Raw genomic sequence first — 10,871 nt, forward strand, 5'->3', positions numbered from 1 at the left:
ACTTAAGGAACGCTATTTCTGAACTTTAACGTAATATAACATTTTGAAACGACTGAGAACCTATTAGTTTATCTCGGCTCTTCTGTCGTCTAAACTAAATTAAACCATAAATATATATTTTAAAAACATCTTAAAGCAACCCTTATCATTTATGCTCTTACAAAACTTTCTCTTAAATTCATTTGAATTTACTGCCTTCACAAGGAAACCCATTCCAAAGGCTAACTAACTTGTTGGAAAAACGAAACTGTCTTAGCTGAAGATGACTCTAGTCGTAATATTCTCACTATTAAACATGATAAAAACATTATCTATCAACGCTATCAGTTCCCTTTACAATTTTAAACACCTAACTAAGATACTCGCCTCCGATTTTTCTTTTTCCGAGAGAAAAAAGAAATTTCAACCTCTGATTGAACACAAGCGGTCTCTTTAACTATAGTAGTCTCATGGAGTGTTATTCATTTTGAAAATGCAACAGCAATATTGTAGCTTCCTTTAATTAAAGTCAGTTTATGAATAAGGCAGGAGCCTATTTAAATAAATAATGTATGGTTAACACTCGTCAATGTCATTCCAGTCACCTTATGTGACTTGCTTATGATAGATGGCTGTTCTCTTTGAAATATTTTCTAACAGTGAGAATATTATTCAAAATTATTGCTTGTTTTATATACAGTTGTTTTTTATTCGAAATTATTGCTTGTTTTATATACAGTTGTTTTTTATTCGAAATTATTGCTTGTTTTATATACAGCTGTTTTTTATTCGAAATTATTGCTTGTTTTATATACAGCTGTTTTAAATAAGTTAGTGCGCCCAGGCTGTTGACACAAACAGTATTGTAACAAATATTTTGAGATGAAAAGTTTTAACACAACATCACAGGAAATCTTCAGTGATAGATTCTTTAATAGAAATATTACGATAATTTTCATTTTTCGCAACAGATTCTGTGATTGTCATATACTGCACGCGCTTCAACAACTAGCTAGAAAACGACACTGTACGTGTACCTCACAATGTTCAGCTGAAAATCAGTCTTCAAACGAATACCTTGTTACAACAGTAGGCTAGAAACTGTTAATGTAAACTCAAGGAAAGCTAAGATCAGAACATACAGTTCTTAACTTTGAGGTATAAGATCACAGGTCTCGACACACGCAGAAACTAGCATTGTCATATAAATATAGATGAGCATAGGTATAGATACCTACTATGACTTACGACAGCGTACAGTCATAGAATTGTAAATGAGTCAACGCTGTGATATGACTGTATATAGGTACTAAGGAACTAACATAGTTCTAAGACTGTCTAGACACAGATTCTGTGATATGACTGTATATAGGTACTAAGGAACTAACATAGTTCTAAGACTGTCTAGACACAGATTCTGTGATGTGGTTGTACACGGTTGCTTCTGAACGTTTAGCCCCCGAGTGTCACAGCGGCATGTCTGCGGACTTACAACACAAAAAATCGGATTTCGATACCCGTGGTGGGCAAAGCACAGGTAGTCCATTGTGCAGCTTTGTGTTCAATTTAAAACAACAACAGCTGAAGGTTTAGGTTAAATTAACATTTTAACCAATTGTGGGACTTAAACAAATTCCCGAGCTACTTGAGTGTATTACAGCGCAATATTCAGATGTGAAAAAAAATTCTTCCGAATTACAGTGCACGTCTAAACATATGTGTATAAGTCTCAGTGTTCAATTAGAAAATAACATTGCTATAAGGCTATGTACGTCTGAACACTCAAATGAATACTCGTATATGCCCTTGAGTGTCTCAGTATTTACCTAGAAACCGCCGTTGTGACACGGTACTGCGTGATAACACATTCAGAATAAATTGTCTTTTAAATGCGCACGACCTCAACCCTGAGCCATATAGAAAAATGCAGTAGGAATGTTAAGTTAGGAACGTTAGATTAGAAATTAGCATTGCCTTTTACGGCTGAATACGTCTCAACATTCATACAGAACGTAACATAATCACCTGAATGTTAACGTGAGAACGTTAGGCTAGATACAAAGATAACACTTTACGACTGTATACGTCTCGACATTCATATAGAACCTAACATAATCATACGAATGTTAACGTTTGAACGTTAGGCTATAAACTAAGATTACTTTTTTATGACTATATAGTCTCTACATTTATATATAACTTAACATAATCATATGAACGTTAACGTTTGAACGTTAGGCCAGAAATTAAGATTTCTCTTTACGATTGTATACGTCTCGACATTCATACAGAACGTAACATACTTATATGAATGTTAAACTAGGAATGTTAGACTAGAAACTAAGATTACCCTTTATGACTATATACGTCTCGACATTGATATAGAATCTATGTGCACGGTTAATAAATAAAGCTATATATATTAACGCTGCACCTTTCTTCATTCTTCCAACAGGAAATTAATATAAACATTTGACTGTAATTATAAGCAACTTAAATGCATGAAATACGGCTTACGTAGTCATGGATAATTCGAGAGTCAGTACTGTATTAGTGTTTAATTGGCACTATTACTGTCAATAAACTATAGAGCTATATATTCAATCAGCAGTGTAAGTATTAGTAAATTATCAATTTGTCTAAAGGGCCAAATATGTAGATAGTAAAACATTTAATCTTTACCATATACCAAACTTACGTACAGTGAAAATATTAACAAATTAATACTGTCAAAAATTCATAGCACGAGCCAGCATTAACACTTGTTTATTTGTTAGACACATTCACTACTAGTACACGAAACACTGATATTTGTATTATCACTAGTACGAAACGTAACACAATTCATTATTAAACAACTAATAAAGAACAATTGATATTTATATCTAGTGGTATGTAATTCAATAGCCTGTCTATTATACTCAGTTTCTTCTGAGAATTAATTATGTTTTCTCTTGTTTAACAGATGACCAGAAACAGGGAAATTCACCTCGTGTCCTACGACCCCACTCGACTCCTGTCACTCTACTCTGGTGAGTTTAAAATCGTTTACATATATTTCTGCACGTTAAGGCGGATCTTTCCCGTTTGTATATTACTTGAAAGTACCGTAGTCACAGGTATTCTGTTAACAAATGTAGAGGGTGGTACTCTCAAATTACCGACTTTTTAGTATTCACGTGCTACATGCACTACGCTGTTATGAGCTGTGGTTTTCCTGATACAATTAATACTTAATGTGAAGAAAAGCCAAAGACGAAATAATATTATTTCTTTTCCATTTAAAATACGCGGGAAAATTCGATATTAATTAGTGTAATTAAGCTTTTGACAATGTTTTACATTTTGTAAATCGGTTTGGTGACTCTGTGATAATATTCACAGTGTAACTAAAGAAGTCATAAACCCAAACGTAATGTGGTCATAAATAGTTTGGGATATTTGGACCTTCGTCAATAGTTTTAGGGTTTATAGTCATAATAATTGAAAACTTTGTGTCTTTAATTCAAACACTAAACGGTTCCATTGTTTTTGTTTTTTGTTTTTTTTCGGACGAACTAGATAAATAATCATTTGTAAACTTAAATCTTAAAACTTAATTAAAGATAAAATGATGAGGCTAGGTTTTGATTGCTTCAAATACACAGTAAATGGTAATTAGTTTAGGGTATTGTTAGACAGAAATGTGTACTTGGGATATGTAGACGGTTATTACAACACAACTAACAGCAGTCACTATTTTATTAGTTTATGATGTTGTGTATTTAGAATATGTGAACGGTTAATACAATACCAATAACCGAAGTGACTATTTTTTAACTCATGGTATTGTTAAACAGAAATGTTTACTTGGAATATGTGGACTGTTAATACAATACGAATAACGGCAGTCATTGTTGTATTAATTTATGGTATTGTTAAACAGAAATGTGTACTTGGAATATGTGAACGGTTAATACAATACGAATAACGGCAGTCACTTTTTATTAGTTTAGGATATTGTGTATTGGGAATATGTAAACGTTTAATACAATACCAATAATCGAAGTGACTATTTTTTAACGCATGGTATTGTTAAACAGAAGTGTTTACTTGGAATATGTGGACTGTTAATACAACACGAATAACGGCAGTCACTAATTTATTAGTTTAGGATATTGTGTACTTGGAATGTGTGAACGGTTAATACAATACGAATAACGGCAGTCACTATTTTATTAGTTAAGGGCAGAGTAAAATAGAAATGTGTACTTAGAATATGTGGACGGACAATACAATACCAGTAACGGTAGTTGTTATTTTATTAGTTTCGGATATTGTGTATTTAAAATATGTGAACGGTTAATACAATACCAATAACCGAAGTGACTGTTTTTTAACTCATGGTATTGTAAAACAGGAATGTTTACTTGGAATATGTGGACTGTTAATACAATACGAATAACGGCAGTCATTGTTGTATTATTTGATGGTATTGTTAAACAGAAATGTGTACTTGGAATATGTGAACGGTTATTACAATACGAATAACAGCAGTCACTATTTTATTAGTTTAGGATATTGTGTATTTGGAATATGTGAACGGTTAATACAATACGAATAACGGCAGTCACTATTTTATTAGTTTAGGATATTGTGTATTTGGAATATGTGAACGGTTAATACAATACGAATAACGGCAGTCATTATTTTATTAGTTTAGGATATTGTGTACTTGGAATGTGTGAACGGTTAATACAAAACGAATAACGGAAGTCACTATTTTATTAGTTTAGGGCAGAGTTAAATAGAAATGTGTAATTAGAATATGTGGACGGACAATACAATACCAGTAACGGTAGTTGTTATTTTGTTAGTTTAGAATATTGTGTATTTGGAATATGTGAACGGTTAATACAATACCAATAACCGAAGTGACTATTTTTTAACTCATGGTATTGTAAAACAGAAATGTTTACTTGGAATATGTGGACTGTTAATACAATACGAATAACGGCAGTCATTGTTGTATTAATTTATGGTATTGTTAAACAGAAATGTGTACTTGGAATATGTGAACGGTTAATACAATACGAATAACAGCAGTCACTATTTTATGAGTTTGGGATATTGTGTACTTGGAATATGTGAACGGTTAATACAATACGAATAACGGCAGTCACTATTTTATTAGTTTAGGATATTGTGTATTTGGAATATGTGAACGGTTAATACAATACCAATAACCGAAGTGATAATTTTTTAACGCATGGTATTGTTAAACAGAAATATTTACTTGGAATATGTGAACAATTAATACAATACGAATAACGGCAGTCATTATTTTATTAGTTTCGGATATTGTGTATTTGGAATATGTGAACGGTTAATACAATACCAATAACCGAAGTGACTATTTTTTAACGCATGGTATTGTTAAACAGAAATGTTTACTTGGAATATGTGAACGGTTAATACAATACGAATAACGGCAGTCATTATATTATTAGTTTAGGATATTGTGTATTTGGAATGTGTGAACGGTTAATACAATACGAATAACGGAAGTCACTATTTTATTAGTTTAGGGCAGAGTTAAATGGAAATGTGTATTTAGAATATGTGGACGGACAATAAAATATCAGTAACGGTAGTTGTTATTTTATTAGTATAGGATGTTGTGTATTTGGAATATGTGAACGGATAATACAATACCAATAACCGAAGTGACTATTTTTTAACGCATGGTATTGTTAAACAGAAATGTTTACTTAGAATATGTGGACTGTTAATACAATACGAATAACGGCAGTCACTGTTTTATTAATTTATGGTATGGTTAAGCAGAAATGTGTACTTGGAATATGTGAACAGGTAATACAATACGAATAACGGCAGTCACTATTTTATTAGTTTAGAATATTGTGTATTTGGAATATGTGAACGGTTAATACAATACGAATAACGGCAGTCACTATTTTATTAGTTTAGTATATTGTGTATTTGGAATATGGAACGGTTAATACAATACGAATAACGGCAGTCACTATTTTATTAGTTTAGGATATTGTGTATTTGGAATATGTGTACGGTTAATACAATACCAATAACCGAAGTGACTATTTTTTAACTCATGGTATTGTAAAACAGAAATGTTTGCTTGGAATATGTGGACTGTTAATACAATACGAATAACGGCAGTCATTGTTGTATTAATTTATGGTATTGTTAAACAGAAATGTGTACTTGGAATATGTGAACGGTTAATACAATACGAATAACGGCAGTCTTTATTTTATTAGTTTAGGATATTGTGTATTTGGAATATGTGAACGGTTAATACAATACGAATAACGGCAGTCACTATTTTATTAGTTTAGGATATTGTGTATTTGGAATGTGTGAACGGTTAATAGAATACCAATAACCGAAGTGATAATTTTTTAACGCATGGTATTGTTAAACAGAAATATTTACTTGGAATATGTGAACAATTAATACAATACGAATAACGGCAGTCATTATTTTATTAGTTTCGGATATTGTGTATTTGGAATATGTGAACGTTTAATACAATACCAATAACTGAAGTAACTATTTTTTAACGCATGGTATTGTTAAACAGAAATGTTTACTTGGAATATGTGAACGGTTAATACAATACGAATAACGGCAGTCATTATTTTATTAGTTTAGGATATTGTGTATTTGTAATGTGTGAACGGTTAATACAATACGAATAACGGAAGTCACTATTTTATTAGTTTAGGGCAGAGTTAAATAGAAATGTGTACTTAGAATATGTGGACGGACAATAAAATATCAGTAACGGTAGTTGTTATTTTATTAGTATAGGATGTTGTGTATTTGGAATATGTGAACGGTTAATGCAATACGAATAACGGCAGTCACTATTTTATTAGTTTAGTATATTGTGTATTTGGAATATGTGAACGGTTAATACAACACGAATAACGGCTTTTGTTTGTTTGGTTTGTTTGGGAATTTCGCACAAAGCTACTCGAGGGCTATCTGTGCTAGCCGTCCCTAATTTAGCAGTGTAAGACTAGAGGGAAGGCAGCTAGTCATCACCACCCACCGCCAACTCTTGGGCTACTCTTTACCAACGAATAGTGGGATTGACCGTCACATTATATACACCCCCACGGCTGGGAGGGCGAGCATGTTCAGCGCGACGCGGGCGCGAACCCGCGACCCTCGGATTACGAGTCGCACGCCTTGCGCGCTAGGCCATGCCGGGAGTCACTATTTTATTAGTTTAGAATATTGTGTATTTGGAATATGTGAACGGTTAATACAATACCAATAACCGAAGTGACTATTTTTTAACTCATGGTATTGTAAAACAGAAATGTTTACTTGGAATATGTGGACTGTTAATACAATACGAATAACAGCAGTCACTATTTTATTAGTTTAGGATATTGTGTACTTGGAATGTGTGAACGGTTAATACAATACGAATAACGGCAGTCACTATTTTATTAGTTTAGGATATTGTGTATTTGGAATATGTGAACGGTTAATACAATACGAATAACGGCAGTCACTATTTTATTAGTTTAGAATATTGTGTATTTGGAATGTGTGAACGGTTAATACAATACCAATAACCGAAGTGATAATTTTTTAACGCATGGTATTGTTAAACAGAAATATTTACTTGGAATATGTGAACAATTAATACAATACGAATAACGGCAGTCATTATTTTATTAGTTTCGGATATTGTGTATTTGGAATATGTGAACGGTTAATACAATACCAATAACCGAAGTGACTATTTTTTAACGCATGGTATTGTTAAACAGAAATGTTTACTTGGAATATGTGAACGGTTAATACAATACGAATAATGGAAGTCACTATTTTATTAGTTTAGGGCAGAATTAAATAGAAATGTGTACTTAGAATATGTGGACGGACAATAAAATATCAGTAACGGTAGTTGTTATTTTATTAGTATAGGATGTTGTGTATTTGGAATATGTGAACGGTTAATACAATACGAATAACGGCAGTCTTTAGTTTATTAGTTTAGGATATTGGGTATTTGGAATATGTGAACGGTTAATACAATACCAATAACCGAAGTGATTATTTTTTAACGCATGGTATTGTTAAACAGAAATGTTTACTTGGAATGTGTGGAGTATTAATACAATACGAATAACGGTAGTCACTGTTTTATTAATTTATGGTATTGTTAAACAAAAATGTGTACTTGGAATATGTGAACGGTTAATAGAATACGAATAACGGAAGTCACAATTTTATTAGTTTAGGATATTGTGTATTTGGAATATGTGAACGGTTAATACAATACGAATAACGGCAGTCACTATTTTATTAGTTTAGAATATTGTGTATTTGGAATGTGTGAACGGTTAATACAATACCAATAACCGAAGTGATAATTTTTTAACGCATGGTATTGTTAAACAGAAATATTTACTTGGAATATGTGAACAATTAATACAATACGAATAACGGCAGTCATTATTTTATTAGTTTCGGATATTGTGTATTTGGAATATGTGAACGGTTAATACAATGTTTACTTGGAATATGTGAACGGTTAATACAATACGAATAACGGCAGTCAAGGGCAGAGTAAAATAGAAATGTGTACTTAGAATATGTGGACGGACAATACAATACCAGTAACGGTAGTTGTTATTTTATTAGTTTCGGATATTGTGTATTTAAAATATGTGAACGGTTAATACAATACCAATAACCGAAGTGATTATTTTTTAACGCATGGTATTGTTAAACAGAAATGTTTACTTGGAATGTGTGGAGTATTAATACAATACGAATAACGGTAGTCACTGTTTTATTAATTTATGGTATTGTTAAACAAAAATGTGTACTTGGAATATGTGAACGGTTAATAGAATACGAATAACGGAAGTCACAATTTTATTAGTTTAAGGCAGAGTTAAATAGAAATGTGTACTTAGAATATGTGGACGGACAACACAATACCAGTAAGGTAGTTGTTATTTTATTAGTTTAAGGCAGTGTTAATCAGAAATGTGTATTTGGAATATGTGGATGGTTAATACAATACGAATAACGGCAGTCACTATTTCATTAGTTTAGAATATTGTTAAATAGAAATGTGTAATTGGATTATGGTGACGGTGAATACAATATGAATAATGGAAGTCACTGTTTTGTTAGTTTAGGGCAGTGTTAAAACGAAATGTGTACTTGGAATATGTGGACCATTAATGCATTAAAAATAACGAAAACCAATATTTCATTTTTTAATTTTCATTGAGCTTAATGTGGCTTAGACAAATGAATCTGGTGAGAAGATAACAACAACTGTGGGATAAAAGATGTGTTGGTGCATGACGTATCTACTTTATACATAAATTAAGAGAGAAAATAAAATCTAGAATCAATTTGTTTATTGAACCAGACAGTGGTGAGTATATATGGAAACCATATAAAGAACTATATGGGGTGCCCGTACCCTGGAGAGAAATTATGTAAATTCATGATTAATGAAAGGTTATCTTAGAACCCAGGTCCGGCATGGCCAGGTAGGTTAAGGTGTTCGACTCGTAATCTGAGCGTCGTGGGTTCGAACCGTGGGGGCGTTATATGTGACGGTCAATCCCATTGTTCGTTGGTAAAAGAGTAGCCCAAGAGTTGGCGGTGGATGGTGATGACTAGCTGCCTTCCCTCTGGTCTTACACTGCTAAATTAGGGACGGCTAGCGCAGACAACCCTCGAGTAGCTTTGCGCGAAATTCAAAAACAAACAATCTTAGGGCCTGAAAAGCTTCTTCCTTTATATGTAATTGTAAAAATAAAAGCAAAAGCAAAAATGTCCATCAATACTGCAAAACATAAAATGTGAAACTACAACTTTGCGTGTATCTCCGTATTTACCCAATAAATGTTTATGTCAAATTTATTGAAGATCCATCAATAGATGGCAAAGTAGTGGTAAAAAATGCCCGTAAAAAAACTACAAAAACTGAAAGTTTGTATGTATCTTTCCATGGACGTAGTGAATCTTCAGGTCAGACATGGCAAGATCCATTTAAAAGGGGACGAAGTAATGGTGCAAAAAGATATAAACGCCCATATAATTTGGAAAACGGAACAGGAAAAACTGAAAATATGTATTTACCCTTTCATGGATCTAATGAGCCTCCATACCAATTTTGGTGACAATCCGTCCACATGTGTTTACTTGGACATACAACAGACAGTGCTATTATATTTATATAGATATAAAATTAAAGTCATTAGTGTGATTTAAACCACATCAAATAATCAAAATTTACATTAAACCGGTTACTATATGGTGTTGAAGATATTAAAAAAAGGGAGCGCACATTCGCCCTGCGGTTGGATTTCGGAGCTGGCCTTTTCTCACACACATATTTTATTAATTTGTGGGTGCGGTACTTGAATCACAGTCAGTCCTTAGTGTGGATGGTAGAGTGCTGAAACCTGGCTTTTTTCCCCACAGGTTAGAAGTTCAAAACTGGGGACGGCGTTAGCTAGCCTTGGTAGTTGTATCTGAAAGGAGATAAAATACAGAAAGAAATAGTATAAATGTCTAATGATGTTATCATGGTAGCTAGTTTGTACGAGTTTCTAAGATTATTTTTATGGTTACATTCCACAACAAAGTTTTTGCTTCTTGAACACTGTTGGGTGTTCCTTATAGATTTTTGGCTGCTGATCAAGAAAATCACATCCAAATTTGCCCATAACATACTGTTTCATCGAAATCTTCAGTTTTTACCAGGACATTGCTACAATGGAAAAACGATGTCAGGGCAACTGGAATCCGTCAATGCTTGCTGACTACTGTTTGACACTGCAACGTGATGCACCGGACTTTGAATACAAACGAAAATC

The sequence above is a fragment of the Tachypleus tridentatus genome, chromosome 13 (assembly GCF_004210375.1).
Source record: "Tachypleus tridentatus isolate NWPU-2018 chromosome 13, ASM421037v1, whole genome shotgun sequence".
In the NCBI taxonomy this organism is placed as follows: Eukaryota; Metazoa; Arthropoda; class Merostomata; order Xiphosura; family Limulidae; genus Tachypleus; species Tachypleus tridentatus.